We start from the raw sequence: 20,494 nt of genomic DNA, 5'->3' as shown, positions 1-20,494 counted from the left end.
TTGAACCCGCGGATATACACATGGGTTCAAATGTACGTGGGTTCAAGTGTACGGTCGCCGAGATAAACACCCCCGGAAATACTATGAACTAGGTATTATGTGATCAGAAAATGTATGAAGCAAATTCCAACCGTCATCTTCATTCTGCAACTTTGAGATCACGTAATTAGTAATCAGTAAGTAAAGTAATCAGTTAAAACTATTTGATTACTAACAATCAGTTAGATTTTTTCGTCAAATATTTGTGCGCGGGAAGCCACAAGCGACATCGCAGTCACAAATGTTCGTCGTAGGATGAGGTTCGATTTTGTGTAAGATGTATGGATAAGCTGTCTGTTGGGTTATGACAGCGAGTTCGAAACGATATTCAGGTGAGCTAAATGTTTTTTATACTTATTGTTTTCATTGCTATTCTATTGCTTTCATTTTTCTGTTGTTTAAGTGGTAAATTAGAAGTTTTCGGGCCTATACGAAATGGAATTATTAACCTAATACAGACGTCTAGATTAGTGGGGATTCTCTTTTGTATCGAACTCACTAACATCGGATTCCATCGTTTCTCACAACTGGTCGAACTTTAAAGCTATATGGCAATACATAGACTTATCATATTGGTAAACTTAAACGTAATATACTGATCTACGTACGCTGAATTCAACAGGACAAGATTTACATGAATGTATTGCATAACTTTCAAAACTTTCGCAAATGTAGCGCAAAATCAATGGTTTATTAGAGATTCGCGTAGCCTTTTCACTTTTATATTTTATTGTGTATGGGGTGCTCCGATAGTATTCGTACCAAGATGGCGCACAACCTCAACACAGTATGTGTACATGGTTAGGGTTCAGGTTGTGCGCCATTTTGAATTTCCAGCACGATCTGCATTCCTAACTTAAACTACCAAGATGGCGCACAACCTGAACACAGTATGTGTACCTGGTTAGGGTTCAGGTAGTGCGCCATCTTGGTAGTTAAATTTATGAATGCAGATTGTGCTGAAAATTCAAATTTTTAAATCATTCCTAACCCCAAATGGATAATTACTAATATGTCATTTTAAAACGTGGCGGGAGCTTTGTGCAAAAGATCCGATAGATTCAGCCCCGCTGTTCATTAACTATGCTAGCTCCAGTTCTGCGACAGTTTATTTATCAATATTTTACCTTTTTTTCAGATGCAAAATTTTTAAAGGTTGGAGATTCAAAGACACAAAGCAACGAACGAGGAATAATACAAGTAAATATCATTTAAACATTTTATTTGACTTTCGACGCCTATTTTATTCCTGTACACCACTGTTTTCGTTTAGAATGCTAAACAATTAGATGAGAGCACACCGCGTCTCGGGTCTTGCGATCAAAGTCGGCATCGTTATGCCACATATTTGATCGTGTGTTTTCCCTCGAGATTCATATTTTTACAAGTTTTAATAATTGTCTTTCGAATCAAAATTTCAAAAAAGTAAGACCCACGTTCACGTTTAAAATGCTAAATAGTTCGATGCGAGCCAACATTGTTATTGCGCTTATTTTATCCTGTGCATTCTATCGAAATTTGAGATTTAGATTTTGCACATGTTTTAATAATTGTGTTTTGAAGCAGAGGTCCGAAATAGTACTATAAATATAGTACCTTGTATCAAATTGGTGTACTCTTTGCGACCCCTAAAATTCGTTGCTCGCTTCTCTGCTGGATAGCGATCTCGAGTTTGCAATTCCCCACCGTGAACAATGTGATAATTCTACAAGTTTCTGATCAGAGTTAATTAGTCATATACTCCATGAAACAGTTATAAAAGTTCATTGGGTGTTTGACTGTTATTGTAATATTTGCAACTCGTGCAGTTTGAAAACTACACCTGATATGTTATAAAATATTAAGCTGAATTTATGAAATTGAATGATTACATATACCTGTAACTGTTGAGTTGATGAAAAGCAATTTCTATGGTAATCTATAATATTTGAAATCTTATGGCAATCGCTGAATAAATTTTATTCGTTCAAATTTTCTTAGTTTTGTGTATTTAAAAAAAATCGGAGAAAAGTTTGGGTTTTATGAAATCAAATGTCGAAATTTACCCCTTACGTATTTTATTGAAACTAACGTATATTTTTTGCTTTGCAGTGTCTCTGTCAAATAGCATTTGTGTGAATTAACTACCTAATGACCTAGTTGGCTCAACGAAATTTAGTTTGAATCAAATTTAGAATTGGCTTGCACAAAATCATGACACATATATTGATTTTCAGCTTAAAACACTGCTTGAAAGTTGACAGGACAATTTATCATTGTATCAAAAGAAATTCGTCAAGTGCCAGCTTTTCATCACTGAGTGAGATGGAGGCCTATCAAGTCTGAGGAGCAAGTATGTGCCCAAAACATTTAAAATCTTTTCAATTTAGATGTCTATAGTATAAATAAAATATATATGTTTTTTCTTCGGGAAATCCACAGACAAATATTACTTTCAATATATTGAGTATAAGCTCAGTTTTGGTTTGTGTGTCAAATGAAATTTTCTAAAAATTACAATCTCAAAATTTCAAAATAACCTGATACGCACAACTACCGTTTTATTCTGGCTATTGAGTCGGCCCAGTAATTAAAGGCTGGGGCCATGTTTTAGAAATAAAAATTAAGCTTTTTTTCGTTCCCGCTCAATAGTCGAGATACAGGAATGCATTAAATTGATCTTATTTTTGTCAGTTTGGGCACAATGCGCGCTCATAATTGTTTATGGCAAAATCTGTTAAACCAAAAACCCATGCTCATTTCGCAGAATCGCGGAATTAAATATTCTGTCCTACGAATTAACTGTAGCAATATCCTGTGAATATTAACATAGTCAGTAAAGCGCAGGGGCTAACTGCTGTGTTGTCCCATCTGCTGTCGTTTCGTTTAATCGTCCACACCGAAAGGCCAACTACTATCTTGAAATGACAGTCTATTTAAAGGTTATTAAGCCAGCATAAATAAAAGGCGTTTCACCGCAATAGGGTGTCACGTTGTGATTACGACAAACAGTGAAATTTTTTCATAGTGATGCTTTTAGTTCAGCAGTGTATATCTGCAGAGATACTGGAAGAGTTTGAACTATGCCTCGTTAAGTGCAATTCGGTTAAAACACAACCCCAACTTAATAACCATGCGAATATCAAAACTTATTGTTTAACTTGTTGTTTATCCTAGGGTGCCTATATATACTAATATGTCTGACATTTTTGAAATCGTAGTCCTGGCCTTTTTCATTAATCTGATGAGCGTTTTTGCCACAAAGGGTAGTTGACACTAACTAACATACTATATAAAGTATAAAGTAATCAGGCTAATTTTTTAAATGTAACTGTGGCTCATTGTGACCTGTACGCTCGGGTAGTTCACAGTTGATATTCATGCCAATGATGTTCCCAACTAATTCAAACTGGAATCGTCCCAAATTTCCAATAATGATATTATAAGAGTGAGTCATGCTATGTGAATTAGGATAGCCGTTAATCTTTCCCCTTTAAAGAACTGGTGTTTCAACTAAATTTCCCAAAAACGATACTGTATAAATTATATTCAACCAAGTGTAAATTCCTTTTTGGTTCTTATCCCCTTGCTAAAAGTCCTATGTTATCATACCATCCATGTTCATAACTATTTAAAAATAGAGAAATAGAAATGTGTGTCCTATTTTCCCCATTGTTAGTGCGGGTCACGTCATGTTATGCCTAATCATGTGTATTGAAAAGAGCTTAATTAATATAAACTCTCCTATATAATTTCTACTGAATGGTCTCTTTCATATACGTCACTCACCGTCAATATAAGATATGGTAGTTTCAAAACTCTAGAATTCTTACTTTTTTAATTAGATATTAAGAACTTTGGTGTCGCTGCTCGATAACCAGTTTGGTTCCCCGCGACGTTCCTTCCCAGTAAAACGGTGTAAATTTTGTGGTTGTGATACTTTTCACTGGTTGGAAAAAAAACTTGACTTTACTTGATTAATCGTGTATCTTACCCCCTTTGGTACTAGTTAACCATGACATTCGTGTTCACATGTGTTTCGAACTAAAATTGCATTAAGTTTCCAATAACGATATTATATGAATGAGTAGAATCAAGTGCGTCAATATGCATCAATATAACGGGGAATCGTACACCCTTTAGTACTGGTTAACAATGGGATTTGTGTCCAAAACTAAAATTTCGAAGGTTACTATATATATACATGAGATTCCACTAATTGTAAATCTACTATAGTCAGGCTATATCCCTATTGCTAGTAGCCTTATGTTCATAAGCGTTTGAATCTGGGAATATATTCCTTATTTTGCTATCGTTTATTCCCTAGTTATGATCTGTCATGTTCTTTTATTTATATATATAATGTCTAAAATGTCTTTGGCATTTATAGATGGCATCAAGTTATTTATAGATGTATATTTTCAGGTCTCTGGGATGGGAAGGAAAGATTATAGAGAACTTGAAGGTAAAATATAACACACTAATAAATAATTTACTAGTTAAGATTCAGATAATGAGATACAACATAGCACACTGACAGATCATTCCGAATAAGTAATATTTATAATATTGAAAATCTGCAAATAATATAGAATGGACGTAAATGAATATCAGTACAAGTTGTCCTCCTTGTATCTTTAGGATAAGCATGGCTTATCACAAGAGCGTGGACAATTTTTTTGAGGGGCGTAAAGGTAATTAGAAACAGAAATATTTGTTCAATTTTATCTTTTCCGCCTAATTTTTGATATTTACATTTCTAAATAGCCGTATTTTCAACGTGCTTTTGAATGAATATAAATATAATTTATATTATGTGTTGCAATATTATAAACTGACAGATCATTCCAAAGTAATGTTAGTAAATAAGGGGGAAATCTGAATAATTTGTCAATGAACTGAAAATTAATATTTTTATTTTATGTATCCAAAGTATAAGCATAGATTCTCTGTGCTCCTGTCAAATTACATTTTCCGTAACTTATAAATCTAAAAATTAATAATGACTTAGTTCGAACAACTATATTTATTCAAATCAATATTATACAAAATTTACTTGCAGTTCATTATCTCGCATAAAGTTCAGCTTTCTGAACTTGAAAGCGGAAAAGACAGTTTATCATTATACATCAAAAGACATGCGGAGTTATTTGTCCGATAATGCATCACTGAGAGAGGTGGATGAATCGAGTCTAAAGAGCAGGTATGTTTTTAAAATCTTCTGAATCTTTCTAATTTACATTAATCACAAACAAGTTAGAATACTATATTATAAAAATCGGTGAAGAATCGGTGAAGGCCTGCGGCGGGGCGGATTCAGTGTTGTTACACTTGGTTTCATTGTTCTTCATTTCAAGTCCGCTGATTGACGCGGTAATTTTGAGTTTTAATGATTTTATATTGTCGTCGAAGACGTAAGTCGTCGCAACTGCAGGTTTCATTGAACACAAATAAGCCAATAAATACCGCATTTTAAATATTGCCGCATCCAGGGGTGCAGCCAGGATTTTCAAATGGGGGTTACGTTGTAGCCCGTCTCTCTTTGCCTGATGGTGTTGGTGAATATTTTACAAGTCGTATTTTAAACGTCGACTATTAATCCGTAGTCAGCGGGTACCCGCATTTGGAAATAAAACATCAAAAATTCGGGAAAATTAATTTCAGAGAGAACTAAAACTCGCAGATGTCAGTAGTGTCATAATGGTTTATATGTACAAAAATACGCTCGCATGTAGCGCCGATCAAATGCATGAAATGTGAAACTATTACTTGGAATTTATTGTTATGAAGTTGTAGTTTTATTTCCATTCAATGATTATTTACTTGCGCCGTGATCACTGGCGGGAAAAATCGTATTTTTTAATCGAGTTAATCGAATATTTTTAACGGACACCGAATAATCAGTATTGTCATTTTAAACGACATCAATTGGGATGTCGACCGCCGGAACCATCGCCGTGACAATACTTTTTTTTTCGGATTTTACTTGAACATTGTGGCTTTTTTTATTTCATAATTTTGTTGTAATCGAAGGCCTCAGTGAATTATTTGTCACCGCGATCGTTTTGGCGGCCGACAATCCAATTGATGTTGTTAGACTATATTTAAAGCACTTTTTTTTTACTAGTAAATATTAATTATCACGGCGGATATCGTAGTTTTTATATTTCGGACATGATTGTGAGTTCACATCGGCAAAGAGGGACAACAAGTGCATTTGCAACACAAATTAATTTTATTATGATTTCTATCTTCTGTGTAGGATTTCTATCACAGTTTGTAAATTACGGTCCCAATTCTAGGCGAACAATACCATCATTATTGACCCCGGGGTGCGATATTTTTGAAGCGGATAGTTGGACATTTTTAAACGTTTAATTTTAGATTGTGTCGGTGTTACTTTTGTGTTAAATAATAATTAAAGAACTTTGTAAATTGGTAATCACTACAATACTCACTGTTGAATGTTCACGTAACTCAACTTTGTTAAAACACTTTTTTAATTGATACTAACCCATGAATAAATCGGCAATAATGGCATTTCCACGTGGTTAAAATAATATTGTTTATGTATTTTTAATACAAGCTTACCTTTGCTTTATCTCTGTTAATAAGCATTTTTTGATATTTGTAACTCCAAAACTTGATAATGAAACTATATATTTATTTTCAGTTTTCTAAGTCACTGCTTGAAAGAGTCATTGCATCAAACGGACATTGTTATTAGTCTGGTGCCTCACGGAGTGAGATGGAAGCCTATATAGTGTAAAGAGTAAAGAGCAAGTATGAAATCTTATAAATCTTTCAATTCATATTTTGTCAGGTATAACCTGATATATCATGTTAAATCCCGCTAGTCAGGAAGAACTGCGAATATTTGAATTATCCTCACAAGATGTCCATAATATTCCGCCCAATTTTATTTATATAATTTCGTAAAGTCATATAATGCAATGGTTTCCACCCGCTAGTTCACGGAAGGTGTGCAGTTTTTAGCTGGTATGCATTAAATGTTCCTGCTTTGTTAGTTTCGTATGCACAATTCCCGAAAAGACGCGGGTTATGTTTCTTTTCGGCGTTCTCCCATCGTTTGACAAGTATCGAAGTATGCGGCAGTCCGCCAGCAATCGGGTTATATTACTGGTAATGGGGCAATTGCGGCTGCATTAATACAATTAGTCGGGCCTCATTTTATAGTATTTATTGTATTCGTACTTTATGGGTTTATTTCGTTGCCATGGCGTTGTTGGAGTAACAGGGGTTCAACGAGCTTCCTTTAAATTAAAGCAGTTTTCTATCATGGGAATTTCTATCCCAGATTCTAATAATTATGCAAATTTAACTACAATTCATCTCAGATATTTAAACTTACACTTTCAACAACTTATAAATTAGCGTTGCTGTTTGTATAGCGTTGCGCAGTTGTAAGTTTTAGTGAACCCGTCATCTCCACGGATGTCGCGAGCTTTGGTGTTTGTGCTTATATGATAGTGCCCTTTGATGCTTTCTGCTTATGACTTTGAAACATCTTCGATTGCTATGGCAAAACAAGAATTTGCAACCTGAATCCTTTCCTTTTTCTATAACCTTGGACGAAATTGTGCTTCCCCTTTATAAAGTCTTAATTGGCATCTAATTTCAACCATCTGGTACAATGGGGTTTGGCGGGAGCTTTTAGTATAGCGCAGGAGTTCGACAGGCTTGGAATGGTTAGGGTTTAGAATTTGGAAAATCTACGGTGTATTATTTTATTTGATGTTGCCATATCGCTAGAGCAGACAGGTACGAATAGATTTGTTTGAATATATATCTAATTCATATCTATTTTTCAAATTACATTTTCGGTCATTCATAAACCCGAAACTTGACATAGTTCATATAGTTCACATAATGTCATAGTTCGAAAAATTATTGGTACATTCAAATTTTAACCCCCAAGCCGAAATTAGATCGAAATAATTAAATATTTTTCTAAAATCAATCAATTTTTGTAAAATTTACCATCTTTGAATACCACATTGTGCCACCGCAAGTTTTTGTTGAATTAAGTTTTTGGACACGTCAGTGTACATAACGATCGTTTCAATATTATGTTGTTGTTCTTGTTAGTATTCTTCTCTTTCGTAATGTTGAAATCGCTTTTCTTTTCGAATACTGAACAATTGCTTTGGAATTTTCAGTGGTTAAAGATTGATTTTTTTGCCAGAAGGCTATTACTTTTACTTATTTCAATAATTTCTGTGGACCTCAAAGATTCGCGTTTTTTATGTGTCGGAATAAAAATAGCGACACCTTGTGACGTGTCCAAATATTTGAGCACAGCTCTCTTGTTTATATTAGTCCTCGATTAAATGGAATATTCAAATATTTCCCCGCTAGATCGGAAAAGTTCGGAATAATTCAATATTTTTGAAAAAACTTATAGTGCAATATACCAATTATCTAAGTATACTACCACAGTTGTGAATGTTTCTTTGAAAAATGAGAGATTTGATATGAAATTAATGCTTCCATTGAATTGAATTTAAATCCGTCTTTAACAAATTAGTGGTTGTCCGGCTTGGGTTAGGTTTCGGGTTAGGAGAAATTGAAAAATTTGAAATCTGCATTCAGGGGTGTTTTTTGGAATAAGTGCTTTCGTTGAATTAAATTTAAATCTGTTCTTAACTTAAATGCCCAACCCAGATTTGTATTTGGTAAATTTTTATTCAAATACAAAAATTTCTGATAAATAATAATTTATTGCTAAGTCATTGTCGCGTGAATGTCTTAGTCGTACAAAAATACATTTGTGAATGCTAAATGATGTGAATTGTATTTTACTTTGAGTTAAACAGTAAAGATGCAAAGTAAGAATGTTAAGCTAAATAGTGGGGTAATGGAAGAAAATGTATTAACAAAAAAGCGCTGGATGTTTCCAGGAATTTAAGAAAGAAATGAAATAGTCACTTCTAATTCTCCGATGAAGCGTAATAAATTGGTAGATTCGAAAACACGCAACATGAGGACTTTTTATCAAATTTTCAGAATTTTCTGATTTTGTCGCAACGACACTGATCAGTTTGTTCTTCATTAGGGATTGCGAATACTTTAGAATAGTTCTGTTTTATTAGCTGAATTGGTATTTATCCGACGCTGACACTGAATATTCATAGTTTCTAATATGTGTGTTGAAATGGTTTATTTTTGAACGAAAAATTAAAATGTTTTAAGCAAGCTGACAAGCTAGAAAAATCTTAGTTACACTGTACGCATGCCAGGTCATATTTATTAATTCCTCGCTCAATCGTATGTTTTTCTTTTTTAGCTGATCCTCTGCTAATAAGGGCTAATACAATACAATGCAGCAATAATCGCGAAAGTCGTTCAGGTTCATTCTTGAACCGTTTTCCAGAGTTTCTAACATTTCAAATTTTTCATTTGTCAAGGCTAGTTTTTTATTTCACATTTTGTTTTGTCTCTGTACAAAATATTTCAAATAGTTTATAATTGTTATCAAATTGCTGTGTTTGATTATTGCTCGATCTGTTTATCCTCGGTTTGTGCGCTCGATATTCCAACGGTTGTTGTTCTGACTCCTTTTCAGAAGGTGCAGTCTGGTTGTCGGGTATTCAATGTAGTTAAAAAAAAAGATTTCCTGTGATTGGTTGCTAAATCTGTTCTAGGCTGCACTGTTGTATATTTTACGCTTACAATGGATATTCATATTTTCCAGCGCATAGAAAACAGTCCCAAACAGGCTGGCAAGGAACAAAATATCCAATTTACATTGCACACATGCCGAGTCATATTATTTAAGCCTTCGCTTAATCGTTTGTTCTTCTATTTTAGGACATTTATAAACTCGTTTTTCCCTCTCAACTTGCTTCTAATTTTGAAGATGGAGAGTGTTAGAATATTTTAGGATAAAACACGTCCAATCAACTGTTAACTGAAGGCGCTTGTTGGATGTAATTGTGACAAAATTATACAAGTTTGAGATTTAAAAAAAAATAAAAATGCGAATTCTACTGATGGCTTTCATGTAGGTACATATTGAAACTCTTATTTTTAGTGCGATTGCTTTAATTAAAATCATATTTTAAAATATGTTAACGTGACTATAAACATTATAGAAAACGAATCTCCCAAATCAAATAAACGCTCTTTGGGTTTAGTACAAAATATAGAACGCCGTTAACATTATAAAGAGGAAAATATGGGATACCTGTAAGGAAGAAAAATGTCCGTCCATTTTATATTTCTACGAACATTTTCTGCAGTTCTTTGCGTTTCATACTTTTTCATTTCTTTTTGTTGTCAAGACTTTATGATATTTTTTTACAGTTTTTTGCTCTTGGTTTAAAAAAGACCATAATATTATAGTGTGAATTTTTACACGCATTTTCTACTTGAGTCTCTCGCTTATCGTTTGTTCTCCTTTTCCCCCCTAATAATAGGTCATCTATAAACTTGTTTTGGTATCACGATGCCATGAAAATATAATGTCATTTGAACTTACGGGTTATGTTCTGATATTCGCGTTTTTTTACTGTAACTTGGTTCTAATTTGATTGCTCGATTCAAATTAGAAGGATTTTAAGTCGAATCACGTCCAAATATTAACTGAGGACAGCTAAACTAACCCAATATGATATGTTCATTTTGCAATATTATTTTTTGCCTTGAATAGTAATTTTTTAACAAATGTTCATATAACTATCGTGTATTATTTACTTGTTTTATTTTATCATTAATTGCGGTAAATTGACTTTTCATTTCTTTCAATTTCGGTTTGGAATGATTAAAATGAGTGTTTTACCTTCTGCTTGAAACAAACATCAGTGTCGTTATACAGTCAGTGCTTGAATCGGGTATCGGTAATATCGGCAATTTTTTGGTATAGACATTCGTATCGATATCGGCTAAATGTAGACTGGTATTTTCAAGATAATTAACTTTTATTCTATTCCAGAATGTTTTAAAAAGTAGGTTGAAATACTGACATGAAAATTATTTTTTGCTTGGAGTGATCGTGTTCGCGGTATTAGCCTCGTTAGGTAGGAACAATGTTGTTTCCCAACCGCGCGAATAGAAACGGGAATATGATTATGACATGATTTTAGCCATTTATCACCTCAACTAATTTGGCTATTTTTGCAGCCAATTTTTTATATTGACATTTTTAATATTGCACGGGAATTATGAAGAAATATATCGAATGGGAATTTTTCGATGTGCAAAATACAAAATACGACGTTATAATGGCTTAAATTCTGTGCACGCAACTCAGTATGTATCAGTTAGATAGAATGAGTGAACATTCATTTATTTTACCACCCACAGTAGCCTAACCCGAATAGCCAAAGACATAGTTCGAACAACTATATCTCTTCTCTGTATTTCTGTCTTGTGAATTAAATAACTTGATAATGTCTTAGGTCAACGAAATTTAGTTTCACCTAAAGTAAGATGGACTCGGTATGCACATAATATAGCACATAATAATATTTTTATTTATTTTTATTATAAGATTACCTTTGCTTTACCTCTGTCAAACAGCATTTTCTTGGGATTTATGACTCCAAAACTTGATAATGAAACCATATATTTATTTTCAGTTTTCTAAAACACTGCTTGAAAAAGTCATTGCATCAAACGGAATCGACAGTGTTAATAGTATGGTGCATCACAGAGTTAGATGGAAGCCTATTTAGTCTAGAGAGTAAAGAGCAAGTATGTAATCTTATAAATCTTTCAATTCATATTTTGTCCGGTATAAACTAATATATGATGTTAAATCCCGCTAGTCATGAAGAGCTGCAAATATGTGAATTATTCTCACAAGATGTCCAAAATATTTCGCCCATTTTTTTTTTTATAATTTCGTAGAGTCATGTAATGCAATGGTTTCCACCTTCTAGTTCACGGGCGAGTGTGCAGTTTTTAGCTGGTATGCGATAAATTTTGCTAATTGGTTAATTTCGTATACATAATTCCCGGAAAGACGCGTTCTTTCCCCCAGTAAAACGGTGTAAATTTTATGGTTGTGATACTTTTCACTGGTTGGAAAAAAAAACTTGACTTGACTTGATTAATCGTGTATCTTACCTCCTTTGGTACTAGTTAACCATGAGATTCGTGTTCACTTGTGTTTCGAACTAAAATTGCATTAAGTTTCCAATAACGATATTATATGAATGAGTAGAATCAAGTGCGTCAATATGCATCAATATAACCGGGAATCGTACACCCTTTAGTACTGGTTAACAATGGGATTTGTGTCCAAAACTAGAATTTCGAAGGTTACTATATATATACATGAGATCCCACCAATTGTAAATCTACTATAGTCAGGCTATATCCCTATTGCTAGTAGCCTTATGTTCATAAGCGTTTGAATCTGGGAATATATTCCTTATTTTGCTATCGTTTATTCCCTAGTTATGATTTGTCATGTTCTTTTATTTATATATATAATGTCTAAAATGTCTTTGGCATTTATAGATGGCATCAAGTTATTTATAGATGTATATTTTCAGGTCTCTGGAATGGGAAGGAAAGACTATAGAGAACTTGAAGGTAAAATATAACACACTAATAAATAATTTACTAGTTAAGATTCAGATAATGAGATACAACATAGCACACTGACAGATCATTCCGAATAAGTAATATTTATAATATTGAAAATCTGCAAATTATATAGAATGGACGTAAATGAATATCAGTACAAGTTGTCGTTCTTGTATCTTTAGGATAAGCATAGCTTATCACAAGAGCGTGGACAATTTTTTTGAGGGGCGTAAAGGTAATTAGAAACAGAAATATTTGTTAAATTTTATCTTTTCCGCCTAATTTTTGATATTTACATTTCTAAATAGCCGTATTTTCAACGTGCTTTTGAATGAATATAAATATAATTTATATTATGTGTTGCAATATTATAAACTGAAGGATCATTCCAAAGTAATGTTAGTAAATAAGGGGGAAATCTGAATAATTTGTCAATGAACTGAAAATTAATATTTTTATTTTATGTATCCAAAGTATTAGCATAGCTTCTCTGTGCTCCTGTCAAATTACATTTTCCGTAACTTATAAATCTAAAAATTAATAATGACTTAGTTCGAACAACTATATTTATTCAAATCAACATTATACAAAATTTACTTGCAGTTCATTATCTCGCATAAAGTTCAGCTTTCTGAACTTGAAAGCGGAAAAGACAGTTTATCATTATACATCAAAAGACATGCGGAGGTATTTGTCCGATTATGCATCACTGAGAGAGGTGGATGCATCGAGTCTAAAGAGCAAGTATGTTTTTAAAATCTTCTGAATCTTTCTAATTTGTATTAATCACAAACAAGTTAGAATACTATATTATAAAAATCGGTGAAGAAATAAATGATAAAGAGGTGAATCCGCAACCCAATTTCTTGATTGCGGCATTATAAAATATTAAAATTAAAATATAAAACGGAAGATATCACCATAAGTTTTGTTTTAGCAGTCTCGCAGCAGATTGAAAACGCTTTTTAGACATTGTAAATCACAAAATTTGGTGTTATGTTAGGATTTCTTTAAAATATATGCCATAATAGTAACTGAAATCGAAACACAGTAAATTGTTCACGCGATGTACCTTTTGTCTATTTTGAAACTAACTACCTATGGAGCCGCATACGACGTTTTCTCGGTATGTGACGATATATAAAATAATTAATGCAAAATATATCGATTGATTTTTTTTTCGCAATAATTTAAATTACAATCGTTCGTATTTTGTCTATATCTTGGGATATTTCAAACGGTGAAACCTTAAAAAGAATCAAAGTGACAAGGCCTGCGGCGGGGCGGATTCAGTGTTGTTACACTTGGTTTCATTGTTCTTCATTTCAAGTCCGCTGATTGATGCGGTATTTTTGAGTTTTAATGATTTTATATTGTCGTATAAGTCGTCGCAACTGCAGGTTTCATTGAACACAAATAAACCAATAAATACCGCATTTTAAATATTGCCGCATCCAGGGGTGCAGCCAGGATTTTCCAATGGGGGTTACGTTGTGGCCCGTCTCTCTTTGCCTGATGGTGTTGGTGAATATTTTACAAGTCGTATTTTAAACGTCGACTATTAATTCGTAGTCAGCGGGTATCCGCATTTGGAAATAAAACATCAAAAATTCGGGAAAATTAATTTCAAAGAGAACTAAAACTCGCAGATGTCAGTAGTATCATAATGGTTTATATGTGCAAAAATACGCTCGCATGTAGCGCCGATCAAATGCACGAAATGTGAAACTATTACTTGGAATTTATTGTTATGAAGTTGAAGTTTTATTTCCATTCAATGATTATTTACTTGCGCCGTGATCACTGGCGGGCAAAATCGTTGTTTTTAATCGAGTTAATCGAATATTTTTAACGGACACCGAATAATCAGTATTGTCATTTTGAACGACATCAATTGGGATGTCGGCCGCCGGAACCATCGCCGTGACAATACTTTTTTTTTTTCGGATTTTACTTGAACATTGTGGCTTTTTTTTTTCATAATTTTGTCGTAATCGAAGGCCTCAGTGAATTATTTGTCACCGCGATCGTTTTGGCGGCCGACAATCCAATTGATGTTGTTAGACTATATTTAAAACACTTTTTTATTTACTAGTAAATATTAATTATCACGGCGGATATCGTAGTTTTTATATTTCGGACATGATTGTGAGTTCACAATCACGTACAACAAGTGCATTCACAACACAAATTAATTTTATTATGATTTCTATCTTATGTGTAGGATTTCTATCACATTTTGTAAATTACGGTCCCAATTTTAGTCGAACAATACCATCATTATTGACCCCGGGGTGCGATATTTTTGAAGCGGATAGTTTGACATTTCTATACGTTTAATTTTAGATCGTGTCGGTGTTACTTTTGTGTTAAATAATAATTAAAAAACTTCGTAAATTGGTAATCACTACAATACTCACTGTTGAATGTTCACGTAACTCAACTTTGTTAAAACACTTTTTTAATTGATACTAACCCATGAATAAATCGGCAATAATGGCATTTCCACGTGGTTAAAATAATATTGTTTATGTATTTTTAATATAAGCTTACCTTTGCTTTACCTCTGTTAATAAGCATTTTTTGATATTTGTAACTGCAAAACATGATAATGAAACTATATATTTATTTTCAGTTTTCTAAGTCACTGCTCGAAAGAGTCATTGCATCAAACGGACATTGTTATTAGTCTGGTGCCTCACGGAGTGAGATGGCAGCCTATATAGTGTAAAGAGTAAAGAGCAAGTATGAAATCTTATAAATCTTTCAATTCATATTTTGTCAGGTATAAACTGATATATCATGTTAAATCCCGCTAGTCAGGAAGAACTGCAAATATTTAAATTATCCTCACAAGATGTCCATAATATTCCGCCTAATTTTATTTATATAATTTCGTAAAGTCATATAATGCAATGGTTTCCACCCGCTAGTTCACGGAAGGTGTGCAGTTTTTAGCTGGTATGCAATAAATGTTCCTGCTTTGTTAGTTTCGTATGCACAATTCCCGAAAAGACGCGGGTTATGTTTCTTTTCGGCGTTCTCCCATCGTTTGACAAGTATCGAAGTATGCGGCAGTCCGCCAGCAATCGGGTTATATTACTGGTAATGAGGCAATTGCGGCTGCATTAATACAATTAGTCGGGCCTCATTTTATAGTATTTATTTTGTTCGTACTTTATGGGTTTATTTCGTTGCCATAGCGTTTTGTTAGTTTTTCAATAGTCTAGAAGAGTAGTTTTTAACCAGGGTTCAATCGACTTTTTGTTTTTTGTTGGAGTAACAGGGGTTCAACGAGCTTCCTTTAAATAAAAGCAGTTTTCTATTATGGGAATTTCTATCCCAGCGTCTACTAATTATGCACATTTAACTACAATTCATCTCAGATATTTAAACTTACACTTTCAACAACTTATAAATTAGCGTTGCTGTTTGTATAGCGTTGCGCAGTTGTAAGTTTTAGTGAACCCGTCATCTCCACGGATGTCGCGAGCTTTGGTGTTTGTGCTTATATGATAGTGCCCTTCGATGCTTTCTGCTTATGACTTTGAAACATCTTCGATTGCTATGGCAAACCAAGAATTTTCAACCTGAATCCTTTCATTTTCTATAACCTTGCACGAAATTGTGCTTCCCCTTTATAAAGTCTTAATTGGCACCTAATTTCAACCATCTGGTACAATGGGGTTTGGCGGGAGCTTTAAGGATAGCGCAGGAGTTCGACAGGCTTGGAATGGTTAGGGTTTCGAATTTGGAAAATCTACGGTGTATTATTTTATTTGATGTTGCCATATCGCTAGAGCAGACAGGTACGAATAGATTTGTTTGAATATATATCCAATTCATATCTAATTTATCAAATTACATTTTCGGTCATTCATAAACCCAAACTTTGACATAGTTCATATAGTTCACATAATGTCATAGTTCGAAAAATTATCGGTACATTCAAATTTTAACCCCCAAGCCGAAATTAGATCTAAATAATTAAATATTTTTCTGAAATCAATCAATTTTTGTAAAATTTACCATCTTCGAATACCACATTGTGCCACCGCAAGTTTTTGTTGAATTAAGTTTTTGGACACGTCAGTGTACATAACGATCGTTTCAATATTATGTTGTTGTTCTTGTTAGTATTTTTCTCTTTCGTCATGTTGAAATCGCTTTTCTTTTCGAATACTGAACAATTGCTTTGGAATTTTCAGTGGTTAAAGATTGATTTTTTTGCCAGAAGGCTATTACTTTTGCTTATTTCAATAATTTCTGTGGACCTCAAAGATTCGCGTTTTTTATGTGTCGGAATAAAAAATAGCGACACACCTTGTGACGTGTCCAAATATTTGAGCACAGCTCTCTTGTTTATATTAGTCCTCGATTAAATGGAATATTCAAATATTTCCCCGCTAGATCGGAAAAGTTCGGAATAATTCAATATTTTTGAAAAAACTTATAGTGCAATATACCAATTATCTAAGTATATTACCACAGTTGTGAATGTTACTTTGAAAAATGAGAGATTTGATTTGAAATTAATGCTTCCATTGAATTGAATTTAAATCCGTCTTTAACAAATTAGTGGTTGTCCGGCTTGGGTTAGGTTTCGGGTTAGTAGAAATTGAAAAATTTGAAATCTGCATTCAGGGGTGTTCAACCCAGATTTGTATTTGGTAAATTTTTATTCAAATACAAAAAATTCTGATAAATAATAATTTATTTCTAAGTCATTGTCGCGTGAATGTCTTAGTCGTACAAAAATACATTTGTGAATGCTAAATGATGTGAATTGTATTTTACTTTGAGTTAAACAGTAAGAATGTTAGGCTAAATAGTGGGGTAATGGAAGAAAATGTCTTAACAAAAAAGCGCTGGATGTTTCCACGAATTTAAGAAAGAAATGAAATGGTCACTTCTAATTCTCCGATGAAGCGTAATAAATTGGTAGATTTGAAAACACGCAACATGAGGACTTTTTATCAAATTTTCAGAATTTTCTGATTTTGTCGCAACGACATTGATCAGTTTGTTCTTCATTAGGGATTGCGAATACTTTAGAATAGTTCTGTTTTATTAGCTGAATTGTTATTTATCCGACGCTGACACTGAATATTCATAGTTTCTAATATGTGTGTTGAAATGGTTTATTTTTGAACAAAAAATTAAAATGTTTTAAGCAAGCTGACAAGCTAGAAAAATCTTAGTTACACTGTACGCATGCCAGGTCATATTTATTAATTCCTCGCTCAATCGTATGTTTTTCTTTTTCAGCTGATCCTCTGCTAATAAGTGCTAATACAATACAATGCAGCAATAATCGCGAAAGTCGTTCAGAATCATTCTTGAACCGTTTTTCCAGAGTTTCTAACATTTTAAATATTTCATTTGTCAAGGCTAGTTTTTTATTTCCCATTTTGTTTTGTCTCTGTACAAAATATTTCATATAGTTTATAATTGTTATCAAATTGCTGTGTTTGATTATTGCTCGATCTGTTTATCCTCGGTTTGTGCGCTCAATATTCCAACGGTTGTTGTTCTGACTCCTTTTCAGAAGGTGCAGTCTGGTTGTCGGGTATTCAATGTAGTAAAAAAAAAGATTTCCTGTGATTGGTTGCTAAATCTGTTCTAGGCTGCACTGTTGTAGATTTTACGCTTACACTGGATATTCATATTTTCCAGCGCATAGAAAACAGTCCCAAACAGGCTGGCAAGGCAGAAAATATCCAATTTACATTGCACACATGCCGAGTCATATTATTTAAGCCTTCGCCTAATCGTTTATTCTTCTATTTTAGGACATTTATAAACTCGTTTTTCCCTCTCAACTTGCTTCTAATTTTGAAGATGGAGAGTGTTAGAATATTTTAGGATAAAACACGTCCAATCAACTGTTAACTGAAGGCGCTTGTTGGATGTAATTGTGACAAAATTATACAAGTTTGAGCTTTTAAAAAAAAATAAAAATGCAAATTCTACTGATGGCTTTCATGTAGGTACATATTAAAACTCTTATTTTTAGTGCGATTGCTTTAATTAAAATCATATTTTAAAATATGTTAACGTGACTATAAACATTATAGAAAACGAATCTCCCAAATCAAATAAACCCTCTTTTAGTTTAGTACAAAATATAAAACGCCGTTAACATTATAAAGAGGAAAATATGGGATACCTGTAAAGAAGAAAAATGTCCGTCCATTTTATATTTCTACGAACATTTTCTGCAGTTCTTTGCGTTTCATACTTTTTCATTTCTTTTTGTTGTCAAGACTTTATGATATTTTTTTACAGTTTTTTGCTCTTGGTTTAAAAAAGACCATAATATTATAGTGTGAATTTTTACACGCATTTTCTACTTGAGTCTCTCGCTTATCGTTTGTTCTCCTTTTCCCCCCTAATAATAGGTCATCTATAAACTTGTTTTGGTATCACGATGCCATGAAAATATAATGTCATTTGAACTTACGGGTTATGTTCTGATATTCGCGTTTTTTTACTGTAACTTGGTTCTAATTTAATTGCTCGATTCAACTTAGAAGGATTTTAAGTCGAATCACGTCCAAATATTAACTGAGGACAGCTAAACTAACCCAATATGATATGTTCATTTTGCAATATTATTTTTTGCCTTGAATAGTAATTTTTTAACAAATGTTCATATAACTATCGTGTATTATTTACTTGTTTTATTTTATCATTAATTGCGGTAAATTGACTTTTCATTTATTTCAATTTCGGTTTGGAATGATTAAAATGAGTGTTTTACCTTCTGCTTGGAACAAACATCAGTGTCGTTATACAGTCAGTGCTTGTCAAAACTAATTTATAAAAGCTTTCGGTAAAAGGAATCGGGTATCGGTAATATCGGCAATTTTTTTGGTATCGGCATTCGTGTCGATATCGGCTAAATGTAGACTGATATTTTCAAGATAATTAACTTTTATTCTATTCCAGAATGTTTTAAAAAGTAGGGTGAAATACTGACATGAAAAATTATTTTTTGCTTGGAGTGATCGTGTTCGCGGTATTTGCCTCGTTAGGTCGGAACAATGTTGTTTCCCAACCGCGCGAATAGAAACGGGAATATGGTTATGACATGATTTTAGCCATTTATCACCTCAACTAATTTGGCTATTTTTGCAGCCAATTTTTTATATTGACATTTTTAATATTGCACGGGAATTATGAAGAAATATATCGAATGGGAATTTTTCGATGTGCAAAATACAAAATACGACGTTATAATGGCTTAAATTCTGTGCACGCAACTCAGTATGTATCAGTTAGATAGAATGAGTGAACATTTATTTATTTTACCATCCACAGTAGCCAAACCCGAATAGCCAAAGACATGTTCGACTATATCTCTTCTCTGTATTTCTGTCTTGTGAATTAAATAACTTGATAATGTTAGGTCAACGAAATTTAGTTCCACCTAAAGTAAGATGGACTCGGTATGCACATAATATGGCATTAAATTGATATTTTTATGTATTTTTATTATAAGATTACCTTTGCTTTACCTCTGTCAAACAGCATTTTCTTGGGATTTATGACTCCAAAACTTGATAATGAAACCATATATTTATTTTCAGTTTTCTAAAACACTGCTTGAAAAAGTCATTGCATCAAACGGAATCGACAGTGTTAATAGTATGGTGCATCACAGAGTTAGATGGAAGCCTATTTAGTCTAGAGAGTAAAGAGCAAGTATGTAATCTTATAAATCTTTCAATTCATATTTTGTCCGGTATAAACTAATATATGATGTTAAATCCCGCCAGTCATGAAGAGCTGCAAATATGTGAATTATTCTCACAAGATGTCCAAAATATTTCGCCCATTTTTTTTTTATAATTTCGTAGAGTCATGTAATGCAATGGTTTCCACCCTCTAGTTCACGGGCGATTGTGCAGTTTTTAGC

At 33.1% G+C, this 20,494-nt stretch overlaps 2 long non-coding RNA genes across 2 annotated transcripts; both read left to right on the top strand.

Moving 5' to 3' along the window:
* Positions 1-275: 275 nt before the first annotated feature.
* On the top strand, positions 276-11,705 carry LOC144423036 (uncharacterized). Its single transcript, XR_013475526.1, has 7 exons — positions 276-371; positions 1,178-1,239; positions 2,256-2,371; positions 4,444-4,483; positions 5,081-5,221; positions 6,692-6,801; positions 11,619-11,705. It is a non-coding gene; the product is annotated as an uncharacterized LOC144423036 (long non-coding RNA).
* Positions 11,706-13,177: 1,472 nt separating this feature from the next.
* Positions 13,178-18,750, top strand: LOC144423044 (uncharacterized). Its single transcript, XR_013475532.1, has 3 exons — positions 13,178-13,317; positions 15,209-15,318; positions 17,842-18,750. It is a non-coding gene; the product is annotated as an uncharacterized LOC144423044 (long non-coding RNA).
* The last annotated feature ends 1,744 nt before the right edge of the window (positions 18,751-20,494 follow it).

The sequence above is a fragment of the Styela clava genome, chromosome 5 (genome assembly GCF_964204865.1).
Source record: "Styela clava chromosome 5, kaStyClav1.hap1.2, whole genome shotgun sequence".
NCBI lineage: Eukaryota > Metazoa > Chordata > Ascidiacea > Stolidobranchia > Styelidae > Styela > Styela clava.
The sequence above is the reverse complement of the archived record's forward strand: the minus strand, read 5'-3'. Positions and strand labels throughout refer to the sequence as shown.